We start from the raw sequence: 24,731 nt of genomic DNA, 5'->3' as shown, positions 1-24,731 counted from the left end.
AAGAAATTGCCTAAAGATTATTTCATTAAAATAAAAGGTTATTCAGAAACACAACATTTTTCTGTGTATTTTAAAACATCATGTGTTGTGAAGCTTCAGTTAGAGACACCACATTTTCTCAAGATCATTGAAACCAACAGAGTCAAAGCAGTCAGCCTCAGCTTACAGACTGTTTAGGGTTTAAGGAAATATTTCAGAGCGAGGCCATTTTGTGCACAAATTACTTGTTTTCTTCCATCGTAGTGTAGCAACAGAAGCTGGTGCTTCAGCTCTTTAAGTGGCTTGGAAGCATAAAAGAGGCTTATCTGTCCCTCTCATTTCTCCATCAGATGACCTGAGGAGAGCTACACAGAAACAAAGACATGCTTCTCACTCCACTTTCTGTCTTCTTTATATGCTTCTTACTTTTTTTCTTTTTTTTTTAATCATCAGTTTTTCTATATGTTTTTTTTTAGCTGGCTCCATGGTGAATCTACTTTGTTCTAAGTTACATAAGAATTTGTAAATAAGTTTTTCAAGGAAATACATCTCAGAAAAAAAACAATTCCCTCCTTACATTTAAAATAATAAGAGGCAAAGTTCATGACCTGAGTTCACTGAGCCCGCAGTGCACGGACATAAATAAATACGCGGGAGTCTAACCACAGAGGAACTTTTGTGTGGAACTTTTTTTCTGCCGCAGTCTTTTGCAAAGTTTGACGCCTCATTTTTCACATTAAAAACAAAAGTCTTTTTGTTGATGAAATATAATTTGGGGTGTTTATAAACTAACATTTGGAAAAACACACCATAACAATTTTAAACTTTTAGAAGAATTGAAAAAAAAAATCTTTTTCTTCTCAAGAAGGATTTTTGGAAAAAAACAACAACCTGTAAACGTCCCTGACACCACTCCTATTATTCAGTTTGACATTGTAGGTAAATAAATGGCTTTCAGATATTTTTTTTCCATATGATCCTTGGAAATGCCTAGGTTTTTTTTCCTGTAACATAGCACGATTTATAATCAGAAAGTCTAGTAAGACATGAAGCTGATCTCGAAGGCTTTTCTATAATCCCTCCCCTGGAAGTGGTCTTTATTGGAAGGCTAGTTTGTGATGGGCTCACCCAGCAGCACAATGTTGCAGTGGGATACAGCATTCAGCTTAAGCCAACTTATCAACTACATTCAAAGCACATCCATTGAGCTATGTGGGGAGACTTTTTGCAGATCTATTAAAAATACTCTTATCTGTATTTAGCATATGCTGTGTATGTCAGTGCTGGCAGCTTTAGACGGATTTACACTCAAAACACCTCAAGCTATTCTTGAGCTGAAACTACTGATAACATTGGAAACTTCTGCAGACGAGCAGGTTTTTATAAACAGATAAATACATTCAACAAACTGTTCTATCATTTTATGTGCTTGTCATTTTTGTTGCAAACTGAATGTTTTTAAACACCAGTTTTGCTCTTTTTCTACAGCTTGTTCTTTTTTTTTAAACCATACATTTTGCATTCTACCTGCATAAAAGCTGATTTTGAAATTAATTTTAGAGAGAGGAGTTTGTCCATTCGTTGACAGCAGGGATTAGAAAGTCACAAATTAAAATATTTGCCCTTGCAAAAGCGCTGAATAACAAAATGGAAGATAATTTTTGGAGGTCACATTTTAACGGTTAAGAGGTGAAATAAGAAAATAACATTTTTCAAACCCTGTTAGCTTTGTTTAATTTGTATAATTAGATTAAAAATAGTTTTCCAAATAAATTAACATACAAACAAAGAAGACAGTTCATTAGAAAAAAAATGTTGTTGCTAGTTAACAAGAACTTTTGGAATCCAGCAGCAAATAATGTGGGAATAATCCACGCGTGAGGCTTTCAGTGGGAAGTCCTTCAGAGGAAACGTAAGAGAAAGCCTCACACTCTCTTTCTTTCACTTTTCTTTCTCTGCAGCAGACAAGCCCTATTTGTTCTACCCAGTAATTACTATAGACTGAGCCAAGCTCTTATTTACTCAAACTCAAAATGTAATTAAATTTAAATTTATTAGAATTTAAAAAATACACAAATTGGCTTTGGGCTTTTTTGTGTTGTATGGGGAAATCTGAAGATTTGATTTGATGCTTCAAACAGAGAAAAACAAGTGGGAGGATTTTATTTATTCACAATATTTGCGTGACTTCAGTGTTCTGCTACTTTTCAAGGATTTGTGTTCTGAATATTTTTGTGCTGAAAATATTTATCCATCAGTGTTTTTTTTTTGTCCAATTGTAAGGGAACCTTTATTTAACTCTGCACTTGGGGCTGTAGAGGTTTGGCCTTTGAAGCAATTGAGAAAGAGCACAGTTATTCACGCTGCATTCAATGCTGAGAACTGAGAGACCAAAAACAGCAGTATCCTCTCATACCTGTTGAGAACACTTTCATCCTTAATGGGCTCATTAGCCACATTGTTAATTGAGTGCTATTCAGGCCAACATCAAAGCTAATAATAATTGTTTACTTACTTCTTTACTTCACCAAAATAGACCCAAACTGGCAGAAAGCTGCTCTCCTACGAGGTGTACGTAAGGACAGGGAGCTATGTTTGTGAATGAAGTGGAGCAGAAACCTGAAAACACTCTCATAGCTGAAAGTCTCACTTCACTTTCAACACACTCACAGCTCTGCTTTAGTTTGAAACACAGAAACATAGCTGGAATTAGGGTGGCAAAAAAATAATCCTCTCTAAAAATTAAAACAGCTTTCTGGGTTTAATACCTACAAACTTTTATTTTTTAATGTTCTTTAAAGTAAATTTATACATTTATTACCTTGTGATATTGAGTAGGAAGGGAGTTTATTTTTTAAATTGTCTATACATTTTTAATTATAAGTAAGTGATAAAAATGATGATAATAATAATAATAATAATAATAATAATAATAATAATAATAATAATAATAATAATAATAATAATAATCTATGTATAGTCATATGTACTTGTGGTCCTGTAAGTTCCCTCTCCCTAGCGCTGCTGCCACATTAGTGTATAATGGGATCCGAAAATGGAAGCTAACTCATTGGAATTAAATTTATCAGCATGTGCTCAGAGGTAATAAGCTGTCAGTTATAAAATGAAGATTTGTATTTAGATATATGATAGGAAGAAAAATGAATAGGCAAAATAAATGAAGCTGCTTTACAACTAAATTACTTATTTGGAGGCAACAGAGCGGGAAGAGAATCATGATGACGATGATTATTGCAGATAATATTTTCCCTATGGAGGTGAAGATAGCAAATATGAAATAATTATGTAACGCTGGTCCACGAAGAGTTAACGGGAGGGAATATTTGCAGAAATGTTTTGATAGAAGAGACCACACCTTGAGGCTTTATCAAACATTATAATGTAGGAAATCTAATTAGGACTGAGGGGGGTGTTACTGATCAGAAGCAGGCTGTGTTCAGACTGCTCACACTGACACATGAAGCATTAATGTTTAGACACAGAAATACAAACATGTCTGATAATTTTAACCATGATGCAAGTCCTCATAGAGCTCATTATGAACATTATGTAAATAAAATTATGCATAAAACTTTTGTTTACATTCATGTTTTTTAACACAGCAGAGCAAGAAGGCTGGATATCTATTTCAAACTGGAGCATTTCTTCATTTCTTTCTATTTTTAAAACGGGCGAGCTGATGAAAGCTGGTCTAAGTTACAGCAGGGCTCAGGGGCAAAGAAAGCTGAATTTCAATTGATTAGGTACCCGTGCTTGATGAAAGTTTTTTAAAATGACACCATAGTGAAAACATATCAAAGGAAACAATCCCTGCTGTATGCCAGCAACTCTGCAGATGTGCCAGAATGCACATGAGAGAGTCAGATAAGAGGAAAGTGAATAAAGCAGCAGCACATTCAAACACACAAAATCTAACAATATATGACAGAAACTGTCTTATTAGCACTTATTTTACTCTGGTTCTCCAATAACTAATTTGTTGTGTGTGTTGTGTGTCACTTTATTATTTACTTCTGACTTGATTGATTGTGAGTTGTTATTATTTTTTGATTTGTAATTAAATTAAACTATTTCTGCTTGGTTACGGAGAGGCTGGGTGTGTTTGTGAAATGAAACAGATGGAGAAGCTTTATATTTCTCCATTTTTTTTTCATTTCTTTTCATGTCCACCAATGGTACAAAATTGATATAATCAGCTGTTGTAAGTTTTAATATATATCACTTATTAGGAGAGAGACACAGATGTTAGATATGTTCTTTCATCCGAGCAGGTTGGTGTAAACAAGTGAAAAAAGGTGTATTAAAAATCACTGTGTCTATAGGGCTCATGTGTGATGCCTGTCAAACCATTAAAAAGGAGAGGGACTGTTATCAAACGCTTGGGATCAGCAATAGTGGTGGCACATCACTGAGATGAGGTATGTCTTCCATGGGGGCAACTTGAGGGCCTTTTGTGAATTTATAGAGAACGATAAAATCAGCTTCATATTTCTCCACCAAATGGGCTGATGAAAGCAGCCCGAGAGAAAGAATTTCATGGCAAGAGTTTTGTCACCAGGCCCATAGGCTTTTTAGAATGGGAATTGAAAAAAAAAAGGTAATGAGAAAAAGCCATGCTGCCGGTTGGCTGTGTTTAATAAGTCATCATGCTTCTATCTATTGTTAGTTGCACGGACCGCCACCAAGATTGTGTTTTCACCATGCTTAATACTCTGCAGCCAGCAGGCATCTCAATGGACAATGCATCCAGCACAGTGCAGCAGGCTAGCAGCTTATAGCACAGACAGCATTACACAGAGGCATGTGATAACAGAGAACAAAGAACAAAGTGGGAAAAATGAGACTGTTCTCCAGTTGCCTCTCTTCTTGAAAAATATGTGATTGCAATTAAGATAGATGGCTTTACTCCCTCCCCAAAAAGAACAGAAATTAAACTAAAGCCAGCTCTGGGACAGGGTAATTAGGTGCAGAACTTACGAGTAAATCTGTTCCTCTCTGAGCATTGTAAAGTAGAAAAATGATTCTGTGAACTTGTGAGAAATATTATATTATACTGCTTTTAGGCAGAACGATGAAGTGTGATGTAAATGCAGCACTCAGGATGCAAAATATGATACTTGGCAGATGTTTATGCTTTTTTTTTTTTTTTTAAGAAAAGTGGTTCATCTCATAACTCATCAAACAAATTCCCACCATCAGTGATCTCTTTATTCTTCTTACAGATTTTCTATCTCCAAGCAGACTGGGCATGTAGGCGAAAAAAAAAAAAAAAAAAAAAATTAAGCAGCCTGAAGGAAAATGAATTTTAATGCGAGCTGATGATGAATGGTCGAACTGATTTTCTGGCAAGAATTAAAGCTTTGTAACGACACTTGACATACATCTGATGAAAGGGAGAGTAAAGCTAAAGAAGGGACTACTTTTAACTGTTTGTGTAATTACTGTATGACACATATAATGGGCCATATTTTACATTCTGACAGCACACTCAGAGCCATCTTTTGTCTTTATGCCATTGCCTCTGGGTATGCATGACAAAAACACTATTACTACACTCAATCCACGACACACTGTTTGTTGTACATTTGTTCTCTTCCATCTACTAACATGAGCAGACCTGTTTAAAAAGACAGGCTTGTCACACACTCTGATCAACAAGAGTCAGTCAGAGGGATTTCTGAGCCGTGTGGAGTTTTTAACATGGAAATTGGCTTTGAACCCCATCTGCACAGGTCGGCACATCTTTGGGCAAAGCTCTGCTACTGCTGACAGGGAAAATGAACCATCAATTCCTTATAATGTGGCCTGATTATTATCCCACTAACCCCCCTGCAAATTCTAACTTAGTGAATTTCTGCACCCTATAAAGTCCACTGGGAGGGCCTAATATCTTTTTATTTTTTTCCAAATGACAGTCTAATGGGAGCACTGCCAACATAGCAATTTCAAAGAAAGTAAAACCTTCAACAAACCACTTTTAGATCAGTGAATGTTAGTTTTACCAGTGCACTTGAACACACCACACAGTATCCAGTGAGAAAAGTCACCTCTTGATAATAAAAAAAAAATTCTCTGAATCTAAGACCACGTCAAGAGTTTAATAAGGCCATTAACATCTTTGGAAACAAGAAACAAGTTTTGAAAACAGAAAAAAAAAACGAAAAAAAAAAAACGAAAAAAAAAACGATCAATTTGTCTGCTGTTTGGGTTTTGAATTTTCTTTGTCGTGAATTTTTATTTTTTGAAAAGTACCACTTTTAAATCTTTTAGAGAAGTTCTTATTAAGCATTTTAAAAAAATACAAAGTAAACTACTTGTGATTTGAGTTTCTCATGACAGGACTATCATCTCAGTGTCACTTTTAATGTTAAGATAAAATTTTAGCATCTGGAAATGATAGAAAGTCAAATCCTACCTGTGTAGAAATGTTGATTTCAGACCCAAAACTCAAAAGAAAATTAAGAAAAATGATAAAATTATAGTTACATGTAACACTGGCTAAAGAAAATAAAATGAAAAAAAAAAACAAAACACAAAAATAATAAAGATTTTTAGTTAGATGTAGGACTTCTAACATGAAATAGAACACATGATACAAACCCGAGCAAAGTTTGAATGTGTGGCGTGCGTTCAGCGACTTGGAGAAGGGATCTGTCATCCAATCTGGGATGTCTTTATTTGACACGATTGGTTTTGTTCAGTTTCTTGAGTCAGTCCAGCCCGCCGATGTCCCTTTCACCCCTAAAAGCAGCTGGGCCCTGACCCTTGCTGCGCTGGCCCTCAAAGCCGAGCTCCTTTCAGCCCTAGGCGTATAGGGACCCTCCCTGTTCCCTCCCACCGGCAACATCCCATTCAGCCGCAGAGATAACTTTATTCATCTTGTGCATCATTGTATCCAGTTTGAATGCAGAAACTATGCAGACACTCGAGTGAATTGAACTAGCGTGCGTGACTGTGTTAAGGACAGGAAAGAAGGGGAGGTGTTATGTCTTAATTTCTTGGTTTTGACAGAAATGCATGCATGGCTTCACTCTGAAACACCACCTTCAGCCTTTGCGTTTCACTACGAGTACTTGCAGTTTACTTGAAGTATCAAATTTGAGGAAGATGGTGTCATGATTACATGTTAGAGCTTAAAACATTGTAATCATGCTAGAGAAATTAAACACATTTGGACAATTACACCAATGTCTGCAGATGATGTCTGTGTGTAACTGGTGTTCATTTCCATAAAAGTGCCAACTTTCCCTTTTTTTTTAATTTGGTAAACTCTCTGCTCCCCTGTTTGTGATTTAGCAATGCAGCTGGCGGGGACAGTTGAGCTTATTTTCACCTGCCTAACACCAAAACAGCACCAGGACCACCCTGCTCTTCTCTCATCATTCATATTCAAGCCAGGGCCTCTTGACAAGTCTGCTGATCTCACTCAATGTTTTGTGATGTGGACAATACGTTTTCACTGTGTGGGCAAAAATGCTGAGGCCATCACACTTCTTGAGACCGGTCTTGTGAGACTCAACTGAGGCAGAAGCTCTGAATTATTCTCCTCCGCTGTGAGAGTTTATGCTGCTTAGTGAATCTGCCTGATCCCAGAAAAGTCTAGCGCTGCAGTCTTTCTACAGGGATCCTGTGTGTTTAAACTAATATGGCTAAAATACCACCCTTCATAAAGCTTGTACTTATGTTGGAGAAGAAGTGTGAGTGAACGGAAGTTTTTTGTGGCACTCAATCCAAGCCATAAATCTTTTGTGTCATTTAGAAGACATGGTAAGCAATAAGACCTAAAAAGATTCACTACAAAATGCACACAAAGCAGTTTCTTCTGTAATTATTATTAATGCTGGATTATGCTGGAAATTCATTGAAATTTCATAATAAACAGTGAAATATTTGGTTGATCTAGAAGATACAAATTAAGATCCTTGATGGTTTGTGTAAATTTCAGGTGCTTTAAAATCAAACATATGAATGAAATAAGTTTGTTTCCCACCAGTGATAAAGTTGAAAACTTCTCACTCAAACTTTCAACTTATCCTCATAACTTTTAATGTCATTTGCTTTCAGCGAAATGAAGCCCAATGACACTCAAAAAGATATGATTCTTCATAAAGAGCACACATATTTGTGATGTGGCCATTGGTAAAAAAATCCTTTTGGGGATTTCAATATCTAAAAGAGAGAGGTTTATACATTAGCGCTGTAGTTGCAAAACACTGTTGATATTCAAATGATTATTGTGCAAAATCTGGGATAAGCTTCTGTGTGAGAGCTCTTCTAAGTGCCTACAACTATTGCTAATTCCCCTCGCCATTGTGGGCTGAACAAAGGCCTTAATCCCATTTCACTTTTGCAGAAGGCTGGGGCTATTTTCCCTCTCATAAACCAACAACACTCCCCCTAGCCAGAGCTGAGAGGTTCTGAGAAAGGGGCCAGTGTGTGTATACTTCAAGGCTTTTTTGTCCAACTTGGCTAGCGCTCTGCATAAACTTTTAAGTGGTCCCAGTAGGCCTGAGACACCTTTTGGCAGAAAAAATAAGCTACCACAAACTGTAAAAAGGAAACCAAACACTCTCTTAACCTGGACAATACAAAAGAAAATATATGAAGGCTTTTACAGCTCAGATTGGGTTTGGACTGCAAAGAGTTAACATGTTTTTTCAGGCGTTCTTCTGAAAGCAGCCCTCTTTCTCTGCATTGTAAATCCTTTAATACATTATTTATAACATGGTGGTCCACTATCAAAGCAAGTGAAGGAGGACAGGATTCTGTTTGAGTACTTTGTAGTTTAGCTTCAGCTCGCAGTGAAAAAATAAAACCACTTCTCTGACTTTGACATAATATTTTCCTTTGTTATTCAACCCACTTCATTTCCACCTCTCAAATTTATGGTTTAATTAAACAGATTCAGTGATTTTTTTTTCCCCATTCAATTACAAATACTTCACAGAGTCTGAGCTGCTAATCTGAATATTGCCAAGGAATACAATTACTTTTCATGTTAAAATAACAGGTATGTGTTTCAGGCAACAGAAAAAGATCTCAGCTTCAACTAAAGGACAGATGAATATCAAATATTCTATAGATGTAAAAACAACCTTTAAATGCAGATTTCATTCAACTTTACAAATAACATTACGCTGGGATATGCTCAATATGACTTCCATAGTATGAACAGAAGTGGTGAGTCTCAATGCCAGATCGCCCAGTTGTTCAGAGAATAAGTGATGGCTTTATTCAGCTGCTGTGTCATGTGGTGCATGTGAACCAGCATGCGGACCAGCATGTGGCCTGTGTTGGCTCATGTTAGGTGTGTCGTTTAAGGGTCTTTTTGCACTTAAAAAAGGAGGGGCTCAGCAAATACAAATCGGCCAGAAACAGCAAGACAAACCATCCTCCTCTAATCTTAATCAATTAGACACCCATGAAGTGCAAACAGATCACAAACCTGTCAGAGCACACAATACAGTGCAAAGAATCTGCACATTACATGCGGTGTCGACAAGCTGCACCCCTTCCTACAAAGCTGCTGGGTTGAGTCCTCTAAAAAGCCTCAGATTATATTTGTGCCATTGACTTCCAGCGTAATAAAGAGGATCTCTTTGCTAAGATGCCCACTGGAATCCAGAACTGTTAGCTTAATATCCACTGGGATCCACTGAGACGAGTGTAGCCTTTCACATACAATACTCAGTCCTGGAAAGTGATACGTCTTTGCCTGATGTTAATGGTTTGTAACATCCCAAGATAGCAAAATTTACCCCTGGCAAACCAAGCCTAATGATATTTCACCTGCTCAAGTTGACAGAAAGGAAAGCTATAGTTAAAGTATTATTGAATTTTTTCAAATGCATACACGGAGTCATGTATCAAATTTAACAAACTATTATCCATGCACAGGGCCACCTGAGGCTTTTCATGGGGAGGGGATAACTTTTCCTACCTGATTTCTACTGACTGGCTTTATGAAAGGAGCTTACATTGTAAAATAAACGTCAAGGCAAGAACCAATAGCTCTTAAACTTGTATCATGATTAGTTTAAAAAGTTTGATAAATTAGCTAGCTAAACATGACAAAAGTTCTGTCCTTCTCTGGAAAACTTTATTTCAAGTATCCTTTTTTTGTTTTTGTTTGTTTTTTCAAACAATACAGCTAAAATGTAATATCCAAACTGATTCATTGCCAGTTTTGAAGGAGTGGAGGAAGGGTAAATTCTGACCTTATAAGTTATTTTAGCCCACGTTACAATTAATCTAGTTCCCAACTGTAAGTGAATCATATCTGCAGTGTAAATGCAGAAATAAAAATACTAGATAAAAACCACAACAAACATACTTGAGATTAAGTTGGCAGAAGTGAACTAAAGTTGAATGATGACCATGTTTTTTTTTTTAATTGCCTAGGGACCGTATGAAATACATGAGGCCTGGCTGCTTTCTTTCCATAATCTAAGCCCACAGGATTTAGCTGGTTAAACCTCACCAAACCACAATATTATCGTAGCATGACATGAGTTGAGATTGTTAGAATAATCCTTTGAAAAGCTTTGGCAGTGAACCCTAAAAATGTTGCTGCAGAACGTAATCTGGGTTTTGAATAATCGTGCAACACCAGCGGTCTGTCTGGTGTGTGGGCTGTTTAAAAAAAATCTTTGTAACCAACATGTTGTGAGTTTCCCCACAGAAAACTTCCTGGCAGTAGAGTCTGGCAGTGGCTTTGTCCTCACGGTGTCCAGATTCAGTTTACTTATATTCATTCAGTTGATAACTAAATAAAATCGAACCCATTTCAAGAACTCATTCATCTGGCTTTAAATGTAGTGATCACAGGACCCACACAGATACTGAGGGATGCTTGAGGAAGCTTTTGAGAAAAGGGCACTGGTTTTGGTGGGTTGTATTTTGCTTTGCAGTTTGCTACTTGTGATCTTCTACTGGCTACACATTTATATATTTTATCAAGACAAAGTCAGACAAGTAGAGTTTGTTTTTGGTTCCAGTGTTAAGAGTTGAAAATTAGATAATATCTCCAGTATCAGATACTCTTCTTGGAAATACTGTTGCTTGAGGTAAAGAAAAATGGAAGGCAATGGTATGTGTGGGGGGGAAAACTATTCTATAAAAATAGAAAGGGTTCATAATAAAACACAAATGTTGGTCACAGAAAGAAGCTATTAATGGTGTTACACATAAACAGAGTTTGTGCTTGTTTGTACATGTTAATATCTGCGATAATTAAAGTGACCCTCAAATATGGAACAGACAGATACTAATACTACTTCCTACTTCTTCCACAATGACCCAACAAACTAGTACTGGTACAAAACTAATGCTGTTACTTACACTATTACTATATACAACGTGTTCTGTAACTTTTTTTTTTTATTATTTGGTTCTTCATTCGCAAAAAGTTTATGGATTGTACCTGGTGCTATTTGTGTCTTGTTTGTCAAGGTTTCAAGTGGCTTAAGTAAAGGATAATGCATAGTGAATGGGTGGTTAAACAAATTCCAATCATAACAGGGTGAGCAGGACCCTGAGAAGGAGCAGAGGGGTTCTGTCTCAGTGGGTACGAAAAATAATGTGAAAACATTGCAAGTCAGTGATTGGCTAGAAATTAACCAGTTTACTGCCTGGTTTTCCTACAAAATGTATACCCTGCAGCAGAAAAATGTAGTTCTGCTATTAGTTTTGGGACAAATTCCCTGTTTCCTTTGGGTAATTTTGACATGACTTTCTCAAACACACAAATTCATCAGCTGCCATCGTCCATCTGCCGACTAAGAGATAAAACACATGTAGAGTTCATTACCAATCAAACTCAACCCAATCTGTGAAGTCAACCTTACCTAACAGTAGTCATCTCTGATCAGTTTGTTCACCAGCTTTCCGCCACTAGAAAAGAAAAGCTTTTCAGATATTCCTTGTTTGGGTTACATGGTTAACACCTGAACACTTTATTCTTCACTTCTGTCACATTAAAACTCATGTACTTAAGTGTGGACATTCATTACAGCTCCATTTGGATCAGTGTTCTCAGGTTGTCACCCTCCGCTTTCTATTCTTGGAATAAACTTAAGTTTGTTTTTCTTCATTTTCTACTGCAGAAGGGACCATCAAGCTTGAGAGGTGGTCCAACTTCAAAATACATCAATGAGTTCCTGTAAGAGTTTATGACTCAAACTGGTCTGCAATGAGTTTAATGTCTTACATCTGAAATATTTTTGGATTCACAGTATGGGATAGGGAAGCTGTTGAGAAAAAAATAGATTTGAAATGGTACTATTTATTGGGAGAGAGAGGAATGGATCTTTAAACTGTGAAGCAGGATAAATAAACAAAGCCTATGGTGCGATACCTGAAATCCACCCACAATAAATGCTTTCTTCTAGAGACAATTCAAATGAAGGTTAGCACTCTGAAACATGGCCCGAGAAGCAACTTGTGAAGCACTTTTGATTTAAGAATTTCAGGAGCAGATGAACATCACTATTTAATCATGCTTACATAAACTTATTGATTCTTTAATCTCAAATGTAGGTGGTGAATTTAAGTAATGTTTATTTTTTCAATTGGAATATAATGTCATTCATTTGGTAACACCAGTTCATTTGTGGGCGAGTTTTGTCCTGTTTTTCTTTCTGTGAAATATGGAAGAAACACTACAAAGTATTCACCACAAAACGATAACCTAGCCCATTAAAAACTTGGAGCTTTACTCTTTAACAGCCCACACGGCACAGGGTGACATAGTAACTTGTGATTGGTGGAAATCATTCATTCTCTACTTTAAAGCCCATTACAATGCTTTTAACTGTGGAAGCAAATAACACCCACCCATGTAGGGGTAAATATTGACATAGGTTGAATAAATGAAATATAATTTGAACACAGTTGTCAAGTGTTGTACTCCTGAACAGCTTTGACTTAGATCATATAAGATTTGTTAATGGTTAAATTCAGAATTTTTTTAAAAGGAAGTACACTGCCAGTATGCTTTAATTTTTCAGACACTTCCTTACACAAGACAGTAGGAAGGTCTTTCCTTGTCACTGGAGTATGGATGCCAGACCAGTAGATGAATTACCATCACCACCAGAAGACCACCACGTGCCTGTGTGTAAGGCCTTTCTTGAACAGATCAGGACACTGTTAACCTTGTATTGAGAACCACAAAGAAACTAAATCGAGTCAGCAGCACAAACACAGTACAGAAGTTAGCCAATGTTGCCAAACACAATTATACAAGAACTGTTTTCTATTAAACAACAAAGACAGAACCCGAGCTTCACAGCTCTTAAGTACTTGGAAGGTAGCTGTTTTCAGAAACAAGCTATGATTAACATGTTTTTAGAGCAAAAATGTTTTACAGGAGGTGGTGGATATGTAAACACGGTCTAAACAATGTATATTATCAACCAAATATACAACATACGCTTGTCAGCTCAGTTTCTATTTTAGAACGCTGGCTGTGGCTAGTCTGGTTCTCAATACATGAAATTGTGACTTTTTTAGCTGCTACTAACACCTTGAGTCCCGGACCTTTGTTAAATGCCTCATAAACAGCGACATAAATGAGGACTAATGCTACGTTCCATTTGTACTTGGAAGTCAGAATTTCTAGTTCTGGCGTCCCGAGTGGGAACACCAAACTGGAACCCCCCGCCCCTGAGGTTGGAATTTCCAAGTGGGAAGTCGGAGCATCCACATCACACCCAAGTTTCCAGTAGGAAATTCCGACTACAAGGGTAAACAGAAATTAAGCTCCTGTTATATTCTGTTTAATTCAGAATTTCTGAGTAATGTTTATCGCAATAAATCCGCCGTATAATATTGTTTAATTTTCATATACAGAAATACCGGTGTTATGGCAAGTTTTTCTGACTTGGCAACTGGAATGTTTCAATTCGGAGATGACATCTATCCCTCTCCCGACTTCTCAGTTCCGAGTGCAAATGGAACACACCATTAGACCTGGCAGACAAGACATAAAAAGCACTACACTTTTTCATACTTAACTTTTCAGAATTCTGTTAGTTGTACTTAAAGTTGGTTCTCTGAAATCCAGTTTTGAAACTGTGCTAGTTAAATATCTACCAAAGATGATTTTCTTGAAATTAGGGATGGAAATGCTACATATGATAAACTTTAGATACGACATACAACAACTGGAATGGACTTCTGCAACTTCACTGACAGAAGTTGATTTAATAGTATCTATTTTTATTATAGGCTAGAAGATTAATACTAACTAATTTAAGTTCAACTCATCCTCCTCAACTACACATAACTTTAGTATTCATTGGAACACATAAATGTATACAAATAAAAAAATCATGCACAGAAATTAGGTATGTACTTTCAAGATGTCTGAGAGAGAAACTACTATCTCTGTGGATCTTTTAAGAAGTCTATTAATCATTCAGTATTCTTTGTTATTAATTCGAGGATAAGAGCAGAATAAAAATTAATAAAAAGTCTTTCTTTATGGTAATGCATAAAAATGCACGTCTCATAAAATTGTACTACACAAAAGAACCACTTAGCCCCAGTAGCTTATTGGTTCTATTAAGGTCTTAACTTGTGTGATAAGTTGTAACATCCAGGTGGTCATTAAATAAAATCTCTTATCAGTGTGTTCACTTGTGGAGGAATTAAGCGCTAGTTTGGTAACGAACATTTTCACCTCAGAGTTTAATTAATATTAAAGCAGTGGCAAAACAATAGCCCCACTGCATTTGAAATCTTAACCCCAGGTGCCCTCATTTGGAGTGCCTAGCATATCTCCATGCTGCACCAGTCTAATCTATGGCATGTCAGCGTGACCAGGTGAAAAGTGGCGTTAATTCTATATTGGAGCTGGGCTCGTGTTTAGAGCAACAGAGACAGGTAGAGCAAGCCTTGGGAGTCAGCGTGTGACCTGACAGGGATTGGCAGGCGGGGTGTTAATTGGATAGGTGCGCCTGCCCATTTGTGTTGGCCATCCCATTGCAGAAGACATTGTACCAAGTTCTTGACTCCCAAGACAAGCTGCTGTGCTCCTCTTAGACATGCTCTGAATATAGCCCATGAAATTATTTGTTTCCAAACAGCCACGTGACTCTCACCAGACACGGGGGGGTTGGGACAATGCATCACAAGGTAGAATCTCTCTTGGTATAGAGGCTGTATTATTTTCTGTGTGTGTGTATGTGTATGTGTGTGTGTGTGTGTGTGTGTGTGTGTGTGTGTTTGTGAGTAGTTATTTCTATACAACCAACAGGAAACAAAACATATGAGCTGGAAATAAGATGGTGATAAGTTTACATTAAGTCAAGGGCATTTAAATGTCCCATAAAGTATATTTTTTTATCTGTAAGCAGCTAAAATATTTTATCCTCACAGACAAGAAAAAAGAGGTTATGCAATTAATTATGATACAAATAAGGGAAGATACATGATGGAGTACACCTTTATCGGCTGTCATACCATCGGTCTTTTTAAAGACACAATTTAATGAAAGGATTACACTGGATTTATACACTCAATAGGAAATGTGCTGAAAACATTACTATGCAACACAACACTAGATTGGTTCCTTACAGCTAGGTGTGTATTGTATGTTTTTGTAACCTACTGTGTTAAGAGTTGTATAAATAAGCTTATGAAGGCCAGTTTTTATATGTACATAGTTATATGATTATGTAGTTATATATGGTTGACATTCATATTCATTTTTAAAATATGAATTTATGAAAAATATTAAATGATCATTTTTAAACTGAAGAAAGAAAAAAAAAGTCACACAAAATGAAAATGGTCTGATTTTCAGTTTAGCTTTACCAGCTGGCTACAAACACTTGATTCTTCCTCTCTCTGCTGTCTGATGAGCAAAGTAGGTTGAAGTTAAAACCTGCTCCCTGTCCTTAGAAAATGTTGAAACAGATTGTGTCTGTTGACCCTAACTATACTGATATTTTCAAAAATGCTACAAAATCTGAGTTATCTTTAAAATATTTATTGATAAAACTAAAAAGTAAGAGATTCCTCTTGATTTTTTTTTTCTTTTTTTTGCATGGTTGTTTCAAACAACAATGCATTGTCAGAAGTAAACAGTACATTCTATTTGATTTAACTCAACCTTATCATTTGTTGTCAAAGTCTTGAGGCTGATATTTGCCATCATGAGAGTGCCTCTCCAACACTTTCAAATATCTTGTCTTGGCATAATAAACTGGTGTAAGAGCAGCAGTGAGGAAAAAAAACATTTAACCTCACTAGGGTCTGAAACTGTGAGATGGTTAAATGTTAAGAATGCATTAAAATGATGAATTACGTAATATTCTCCACAATTAAAATAAAGTCTATTGTAGTCAGAATTTGTTGTATAACAGTAGACACTGAGGAAACATGCGTCAGAGAGATTCTGAATACTTTGAAAAGAAGTAATTATTGTTGAAGAAACTGCAAAATAAAGCAGTTAAATAATGTTAATTTTTATTATCAGAAAACTATAACTCTGCATTGCAGTTTTGCCTCCTGCATACAAATGCCCAATTGCACATAGCTATGCAACATGAACAAGTGATGCTTTTATTTGAATATGAATGCTCCTCTAACACAGCAAAGAGTACACACAACCTTTAATTTAACCTTAGCCATTGTGTTCAACACAGACCAGCCCTCTATTGTTGAAGATGCTGCATCTTATTTTTTTTTTTAATAAGCAAAAGGATTAAATTAAACCCCATGCAATCCAAATGGAATGGGGATTTTTGGACGCATTCATACAAAATGTGTCTGGAAAAGATAATTCCCCTTAATGGAGGCATTTAAAGAAGTTGGCAGATGCCTCAGCTGCAACTTGGATTATATCATGTGTTCTTTTTTTTCTGCTGTCACATTTTATCTTATAAAAGACGGATAACCAAACATAAGATGAATGTTTTCCAATTTTTATAGATGCATTAAGTACAGATTTTCTTAATTCTAAAAGCTATCAAATTATTAGGAACACCAAGAGTGATAGTTATAATTCATTTTGTTAATTATAGCTAATATTACTTGAGACTTTGTCATTTAATCATATTTGTCTTTTCCTTCTCCTTTCCTGTCACGATATAGCTTTCCCTGAGCTGGTGTTGGGGGCTGGTGCAAGCTGTCAGTTGTGCTGCTGATATCTCAATTAAGCAAAAAAAGGAAAATCTATTGTTTATGGGGGTGTGAGAGGGTATTTCCAAGCCGCAGGGTTTAAAATGGGAACAAGAATGTGTGCGGTCAGCTTGAACAGCCCAGGAGGATTTGGGGAGGAATCACCCTTTGTGACACATGCAGCATAGACATAATGAATTATATTATAATTACAAAGCACAGTCTGTAGAAGTGGACAATATAGATATTTGGCCAGGGGGTGGAGTGTGCTGCTCCATAGAGACCGAGCCACTCCAGACAGCATCTCTATTCACATCACTTTAACTTAGACAAATCTCAGTATGAATGAATAGGGCTTTGTTTGGGAAATAAAAACATTTGAACAAGGACACATCATCATCTCATACGCTGAGGGCCCATAAGCAATTTTACAAGTCTAAGAAGGAAGACAAAGACCTGCTGAGTTTTTCCTCTTTTGTTATCTATTTTTTTTCTTTTATTAATTTAAAAACAATGTAAAATACATGTAATAATTTTCTTTTTAAAAATAAGTGTTTATAGGCAACATTGTGTTGCATCATAGAAAATTGTGAGCCTGCTGCATGTAGCTACGGTGGAGGCACTGTATAATATGGAGAGATTGGGCAAAGCAGAGCGAGCACAGAAGCAGAGGGGAGTGAAGCTGGCAGTGACTGAGAAGATGAGGATTTGACGGCAAGGTGACAAAGAGTTCAAACAAAATGAGGCTTGTAGATTAGCAGCACTCCCCCCGGTGACAGGTGTCATCTCTTGGGGCAGTCTGTCACTCTGCCTGCTGCCACTCTTTATATAATATGAGCAGAGAGAGATGGAGAGATGGAGGGAGACAGTGAGAGACAGAAAGAGACAGAGAGAGGAGGAGAGGCAGCACCACTTGTACCTCACACGGCTCGGCCTTGCCTGCACTACATGCCAGTAACAAAGATTAAAGCCTGAGTGGCAGAGGGAGAGCTGGATGGACAGAAGTCGAGCAAATGTTTGTTTACCTCACTGATGACTTTGTTTGAAAGATTTCATCATAACCAGGAACTTCTCAGACAAAGTCAATGAAAAACGACTTAGTCAGGGACATGATCTTATAATAGAGAAGCACTAATGTCCATAATTACTCTTTGACATTGCAGTTTGAGGGCATGCTATTCAGACACTTAGATTGCTTCACATCTTTAATCTGTGTCATATTAATCATTTCCTGTTCAGGGATGTATGAGCAATCGTTGGACTGTGTGGACGTTTTTTTGTTAAACTGTTTCTTTTGCATCATTTTGATGAAAAGCCTTCTTCTGTCAGGTGTCCAATTAGCTGAATAAATATTAGATAAAATAAATATTTTCAGCATATTTGGTAGTTCATTTATAAACAGAAAACAATTCAAAAGAGCATACCATACTTTATTTCCCTACTTCTTACCATAAACATTATAGTTGATGGGAGAGGTGGAAAAGACAGTGAAGCTGGACACTATTTTTATATCCTACTAGAAAGTGTGTAAGTTATGCCCAGGCCCTTAACAAGTCTGTGATATAGGAAGATATTAACCAAAGCTCAGAGGAAGCCAGCTCACATCATCCTGGTGACATGCAGGCTGAGACCTGCTGCTCTCTGCCCAGGTCTTCAGCCATCTGCTCCACAGATTGCGCTGAAACACACACAGCAAGCGCTGCTGCCTCCCCTCTGGGTGAGAGAGTCACCAGAGGGTCAGCAGCTACCTCTATGGGACTTTTTCCTCCTTATGTGTTTTGACTGCTCTTACTGACTCTGCTTATGTTGATTAGGTTCACCGAACACCAACGGGACCAGATCTCTCGTAATCTGTACTGGGTGGCAAGACTGAGAATTTGCAGTTTGTCTAACAGGATGTGCGAGAGACTGCACAAAATGTGGGATGGCGGAAGAGAGAGGAAAAAAGCAGGAGAAGTGTTCTGATGTTTGTTTTTGACAGATGAGGGATGCCCCCTATTGACTTTGTCAGGGAAACTAGAAACAGGGGTAGGGAGAGTAAATCCAGAGAGCATCAGTGGTCGCAAAATGTGAAGAAAAATAACCCCAGTGCAGGCGTTCTCAGTCACACTCTCAAAAGTAGGAACCTTGAGTCCTGGAGATTATACGGACAAAGGAAAGACTCAGGCTGGAAATTCAAATGGCCAATATACATTAAGTTTTTAAATTATTCATTGCACAGGTTGGAGGGGACAGAAGGTTATGTGAGTATTTGGTGCCCTTCTGAATGGAAAATTCTCCCTGAATAACAATCAGGTTGTATGGAATCAGATATATAATGAGAGCAGAGATGATTGGTAGCTGGTTATAGCTACACTCTCAGTCTTCTATAAATACAGACCAGTATTTCTAAATTAGACACAAAATAGAGCATTGGGGGAAAAACAGCATTTTTTGTGGTTGTATCATTTAAAAAAGACATATTTGGCCTAAATTAATTTCCTGATTTTGCACACTTGCAGCATGACGGCATCTGTGCCCTGCTCAGTGAAAAACAAGTCCTGTTCTGCGCAGTATGTCTCTGGTCTGTGAACCAGCGTCCGTTGGGGAAATCGACCACCCTGGGCACTGTTGTGCTGGAGTGAGTAATGAGGCAGACTTTCCACGATGGCTGATAGAGGCTCCCATTAACAGCCATGCTTCAGGGTATTCTCTGTCTCCATGTTGTGGAATGGAAATGAGATCTGATAGAAGCATGTATAATTTGTTGTCACATCAAAGTGACACTTATTAGCTTTATTTCCTTATCACTGTTACATCTACAGTACCTCTGGGTAAATGTTCACGTTGAGATGACTGCTGTTAGCATGCTTTTGTAAGGCGCGTCTAAGTATAGCATCAGTCAGTGTAACTTTCATCGATTGTACTTCTGTAATAACTACTTTAAGAAATACGTGTCTTCTATTGACATGCTTTCAAATTGGATGCAATGAACATTCTTTACCCCACAAATAGATTTCCTGAAAGCTTATATCCAGCACTCATGTTGGCTCTGAGAAATAATTTGAGCATTGATGTCACTTCCTTATTCCTCTGTGTGTCATTTGTTTTTTTATACCTTGATAATCTCATTAGTGATATCATCCTACAGTATGTAAAACTTTTTGGTTTTTGATATATTTTATTAATCAGGCATCATTATCACATAGACAGGTATGCTTCCATATACACACACACACACACACGCACACAGAGGCAAAAACCTTCTTTTTTCCATAAATCCCACAGCTATCCTGAAGTGGATTATTTTGAATTTATCCAACAGCTCTCTTCATATCTTGCGACTTTGAATCAGGATATTGCGGATGGACCGCTATCAGAGCAGAATTATTTTCCCAACTATCCAGCAGAGAACTGAGCATTGAAGGGCTCTATTTTAACATTGCATCTATAGATGTGCAGCATTATAAGTCATGAGTGGCACCTCATTTCACACAGCCTAATGGCTTGACACTGAGAGCACACTGGGGATCCAGGCAGGGGAGCTTCCCTTCATTTTTGTGGTCCAAGTTTTATGAGATACAAGGATTAGGGTTGATTGAAAGTCACAGTGAGCTGCAGCATGTTGAAGGTTTTACATTAAATGCTCCTCACTGATGACTTAATACTTCTAATGATACAAGCAGCCCGTTTATATCACTTTGATATGTGTTTCCACAAATTCTGCTGGCTCAATTTGCTGTGCTGAATAAAAACCTGACAAGTCAAAGATAAGTTCAGATGTGGGTCTTTATCCCACCTTCTCAAAAAAAAAAAAAAAAAACACCCCAGACTGCAGCAGTGTGTGATATTTAACTGATTTAGATAGAGAGAAGCAGACACAGAGGCACTGTCTCCTCTTCACTGAACTTATCTTACCCGCCTGCATGTGACAGACTGTGTAGCCCTCCAGCCTAGTTGTCATACACCGGCGACCAGTCAGGGCTCATCAGGTTGTATGATTGTATAATTGTGTTGTGACACCTTGAACCCGCCAGTGGTATATAACCATGTTAATTTCCTGATAGCACACTGTGGGCCGTTAGAATCAGAGTTATGATGGGTGTAATTTGTGCCTCGGATGGCAGAGTGAAAGGAGCGGGTCATCAGCAGGATAAATACAAATTAAAATTGATGCAGGTTTCATTTCTGCCTGACCAGTTTGTGTTGGGAGGCTGCAGAGAGCTGGGAATGGTGCACTTGCCATTTGGTCTTCCATTTCAATTCAGGGCCTGAAGGCAAAAAACTGAAAATAAAGTGCACCTGCCCGAAGATGTGCTGCGGCATCACAGGCATGAAAGTAAAGCTCAGAAGGCAGAAAATATAATTTACACTATCTTATATAAAGTTTGTAACCTCTGATTTTGCATCAAAGCTGTGCCCAAAAATAAGAGGAGTATGAAAAATAAATCACAAAAAGTGCATGGTATGATTTAAAAGTCCTCTTAAACTAAAACTTTTGTGCACTTAAAATGAAAAGCTATGCGATTTGTGAAACAATGTAAGAGTGACAGCTTTATTTAGATTTTTGGTTGTTTTTTCCCTCTTCTGGGTGCACAAGCGCCAGAGTGTGTACCTGTATCTGTGTGTTGTGCATCTTGCAGGGCCTCCTGAACTCCTGTCACAGCTTTCCTGACTGCCAGTTCAAGAGCTCTTCATTACAGCTTCTGTGCATCTGAGGGACAGAGAAACAGAGCCCATTCAATCAGCAGTTCAAACTGTCTCCCAACACTGCAAACACTGTTTCTCACCAGTCAAGCGCACCACTGTGGATAACAACTAGCAGTAGATGAAAATATTTCTCACTGTATTGGAAACCTGAATGATAATTTATGGAATACATCTAACACTTTATGATCAATACAGACACTCTGATAGTAAAAAGATGTGACAACACTTTAGCCAGCAGCTATGCATTACCCATCACTGTCTGTTAAATGGGTGTATTAATGAAAATAAGTCGTAAAACTAGCCTGACAGTACACGCAGCCGTCAAACAAAGGCTCGTCAGTAATGTTTTATACCAATCCACTGATATAATAATTATACTATCCCCAGTCTTTAGTGGAGGTTGATTGTTCTTGCTGTGAGCTAACACACTTAATTGTAGTATGCAAATGAGAGCAATTACAAAGCTTTTAGGTGAAGAGATGACAGCTGAGGTTGGTTTTATTGGAGGCCTCACCCAGTTGTCATGGAAACCACATAGAATAACGCAACTGTCAAATGGATATAATCTCATGTTGGGTCCAGAGATTGCCTCCACTCTACTTTTTGTTTCGTGAACTGATCCATATGAAAAGGAGATTCAGTGATTACAGAGCAAATTGTCAATTTGGGTGGTGAAAAGCAGAGGAGGGCTCGTTTGAGGGAGAGAAATGTTGGACTGGATTCAATTTCTGAACTAAGGCTTTGTAAGAATTTAAAATATGCTCGTACGGTCCTACATACTGTGTGTTCTGTAGTGTCAACAATTATCTTTGATCTAAAATAAATATTTTGTCCATTTCTTCCATAAAAATAGTTTTTAGAGGACATTTTTAGAACACAAACCTGTTTAAATGTTGATAAAACATATCCTGTTTGATCTGATTTACTGATACATCACTGATGTGTGGCAAATTAAAAATTACTAAATTCTGTTAACCATAAATCAAAAAGGCACACACAGTAAACTGTGTTCACCCAAATAAAGCAGGATTTATTAAGGTGAGTGCTTATTGTTAAGAGAAATGCCCGTGTCATCCCTTCATACAGCTTATCATATGACACTCATAATAACAACATGTTTGTCATATAGACAACAACATGATGCAGGGCACAACCTTCCTTTAATTATTGATATTTTCTGCAAAATATCAAATAAATAAACACAAACAACTCACAGTAATTTTTATATTTTTCATCCATATTTAGAGATTTTTTGTTTTACCTTTGATTATCGTAAATTACAGGAAATGACACATTCACTGCTGCTGGCATGCAAAACAAAAAGTTGCAGTCTAAATTTGATCAAATTTTCTCCAACAATCTATATTACAATTACTCTTGTGCAGGCTTTCATGAATTAAATATGAGTTGTGTCTGAAAATGAGATGTTATGGAGGTAAATGACAAGAGGCAGCCTGTAATTGAGGTGGTGGCAACATGGGCCTGCTGAACTAATCCCTGACTGGGTCATGTGACGCACTGTTCGCCAATGGCGGGACTTCTTTTTAACACAAAGCCAGGGCAGCTGGGAAAATTGATTTCTCATCTGAGCTGTATTTGATAGCTTTTGAAATCAAAAATTGAAATTAACTAACCTACGCCCCATCATTACAAAAGAGCAAATTAAACTGTGCAACAGCGGTTCCTCTGAGCTCAGAGAGCCAGTGAAGGAGACAAATATGAAGATGGGAGCTCTCCTCAGCCCGTGACTCCCTCTCATGCTGACTGCCCAGACGATTTGAGACAATAAATAAGTGTGTGCTGTTGTCTTGTAATGAAATGCTAACATGTAAAGAAAAGCTTTTTATTAATATTTACAGCACATTTTTCAGAACATTTGTTTGATCCTTTACGGAGAGGAATTTATTACTTAATTCCAATAATAGTATTTCACCCATGGTTTTGTTGTCTTGTGAAAATCTAAATTCCTGAAGACACAAGAATTTGCAAATATTTTAGATTAATTTAGGCTTGTTTCTTCATGATTTTTCAAATAAAAAAAAAATCAAGGATAGAGTAAAAGACTGCAGTCCATTTTTATAAAATACGTGGTTTTGGTTAATAAAGTAGCTTCTCTATTTGCAAAATTTCTTTTTTTTTTTTCTACTTAAATTTTGAAATAAACTCTAAACCTTTCTAAGCTGCAAATGTAAGAATCTTGACATTTTATAATCCTGTCCCGTTTAAGTACTACTCCCACTTTTTTCCAAAGATGCAGTAATTATGAAAGACCAGTTTACCATTTTCCTACATTTATTCTTAGAACAATGCAAACAGCAATTCAATAAGTACTCGGGACCAAACTCTCTTTACGAGAGTGAGTGAAAGTGGACAAGACGTGAATTGAAACGAGGTAGCTGTTTGCGCTGACAAACGACATGCTGAAACAGATGTTCCTGCAGGTGGACATGAAGATCAATAGGCGGTGGAGAGCAGCGAGATAGTTACCTGAGCTGCTGGAACTTGTAGCAGATGTTAAACAGACTGATGCCCTGGAAGGCTGATCAATGGACAGGAGGCAGATGGAGGAGAACATGGAGGAGTGCTGGGAGGCGCTGTTAGCAGAGGGAAACATAAAATAATGGGAGTCACATTTGATATGCAGATGGGTGCCTGTCCACAACGTTAACCCATCAATGCAGAAATAACAGGCTTCAACTTTGAGGAAACTTCTACTCCAGCTAAAACTCTGTTCCCTTCGTCGGCTTCTGTGTCATGCTAATTACTGCTAAATTTACCCCGTCCAGCACGGGATCCTGCAAAGCTGATTATGTGTCTAGTATCATGATTCCTAACAGGTAGATTAGGGCACTGTGGTGACCATTATCGGGTGAGTGAAACAAGAGATTCAGCAGTTTTTCTGGGCTTAAAACTTG

General features: G+C 37.4%; 1 long non-coding RNA gene across 1 annotated transcript in view; it reads right to left on the bottom strand.

The window, feature by feature from the left end:
- Positions 1–24,731, bottom strand: part of LOC141796785 (uncharacterized) — a 93,829-nt gene that overhangs the window by 6,034 nt on the left and 63,064 nt on the right. The window contains exons 4-5 of the long non-coding RNA XR_012598903.1: positions 24,304–24,410; positions 21,722–21,820 (exon numbers count right to left, since the gene is read on the bottom strand). This is a non-coding gene — a long non-coding RNA (uncharacterized LOC141796785). The remainder of the gene's footprint in view (positions 1–21,721; positions 21,821–24,303; positions 24,411–24,731) is intronic.

The sequence above is a fragment of the Halichoeres trimaculatus genome, unplaced genomic scaffold (genome assembly GCF_033239565.1).
Source record: "Halichoeres trimaculatus isolate MK-OKI-2021-1 unplaced genomic scaffold, fHalTri1.1 fHalTri1_scaffold_10, whole genome shotgun sequence".
In the NCBI taxonomy this organism is placed as follows: Eukaryota; Metazoa; Chordata; class Actinopteri; order Labriformes; family Labridae; genus Halichoeres; species Halichoeres trimaculatus.
The sequence above is the reverse complement of the archived record's forward strand: the minus strand, read 5'-3'. Positions and strand labels throughout refer to the sequence as shown.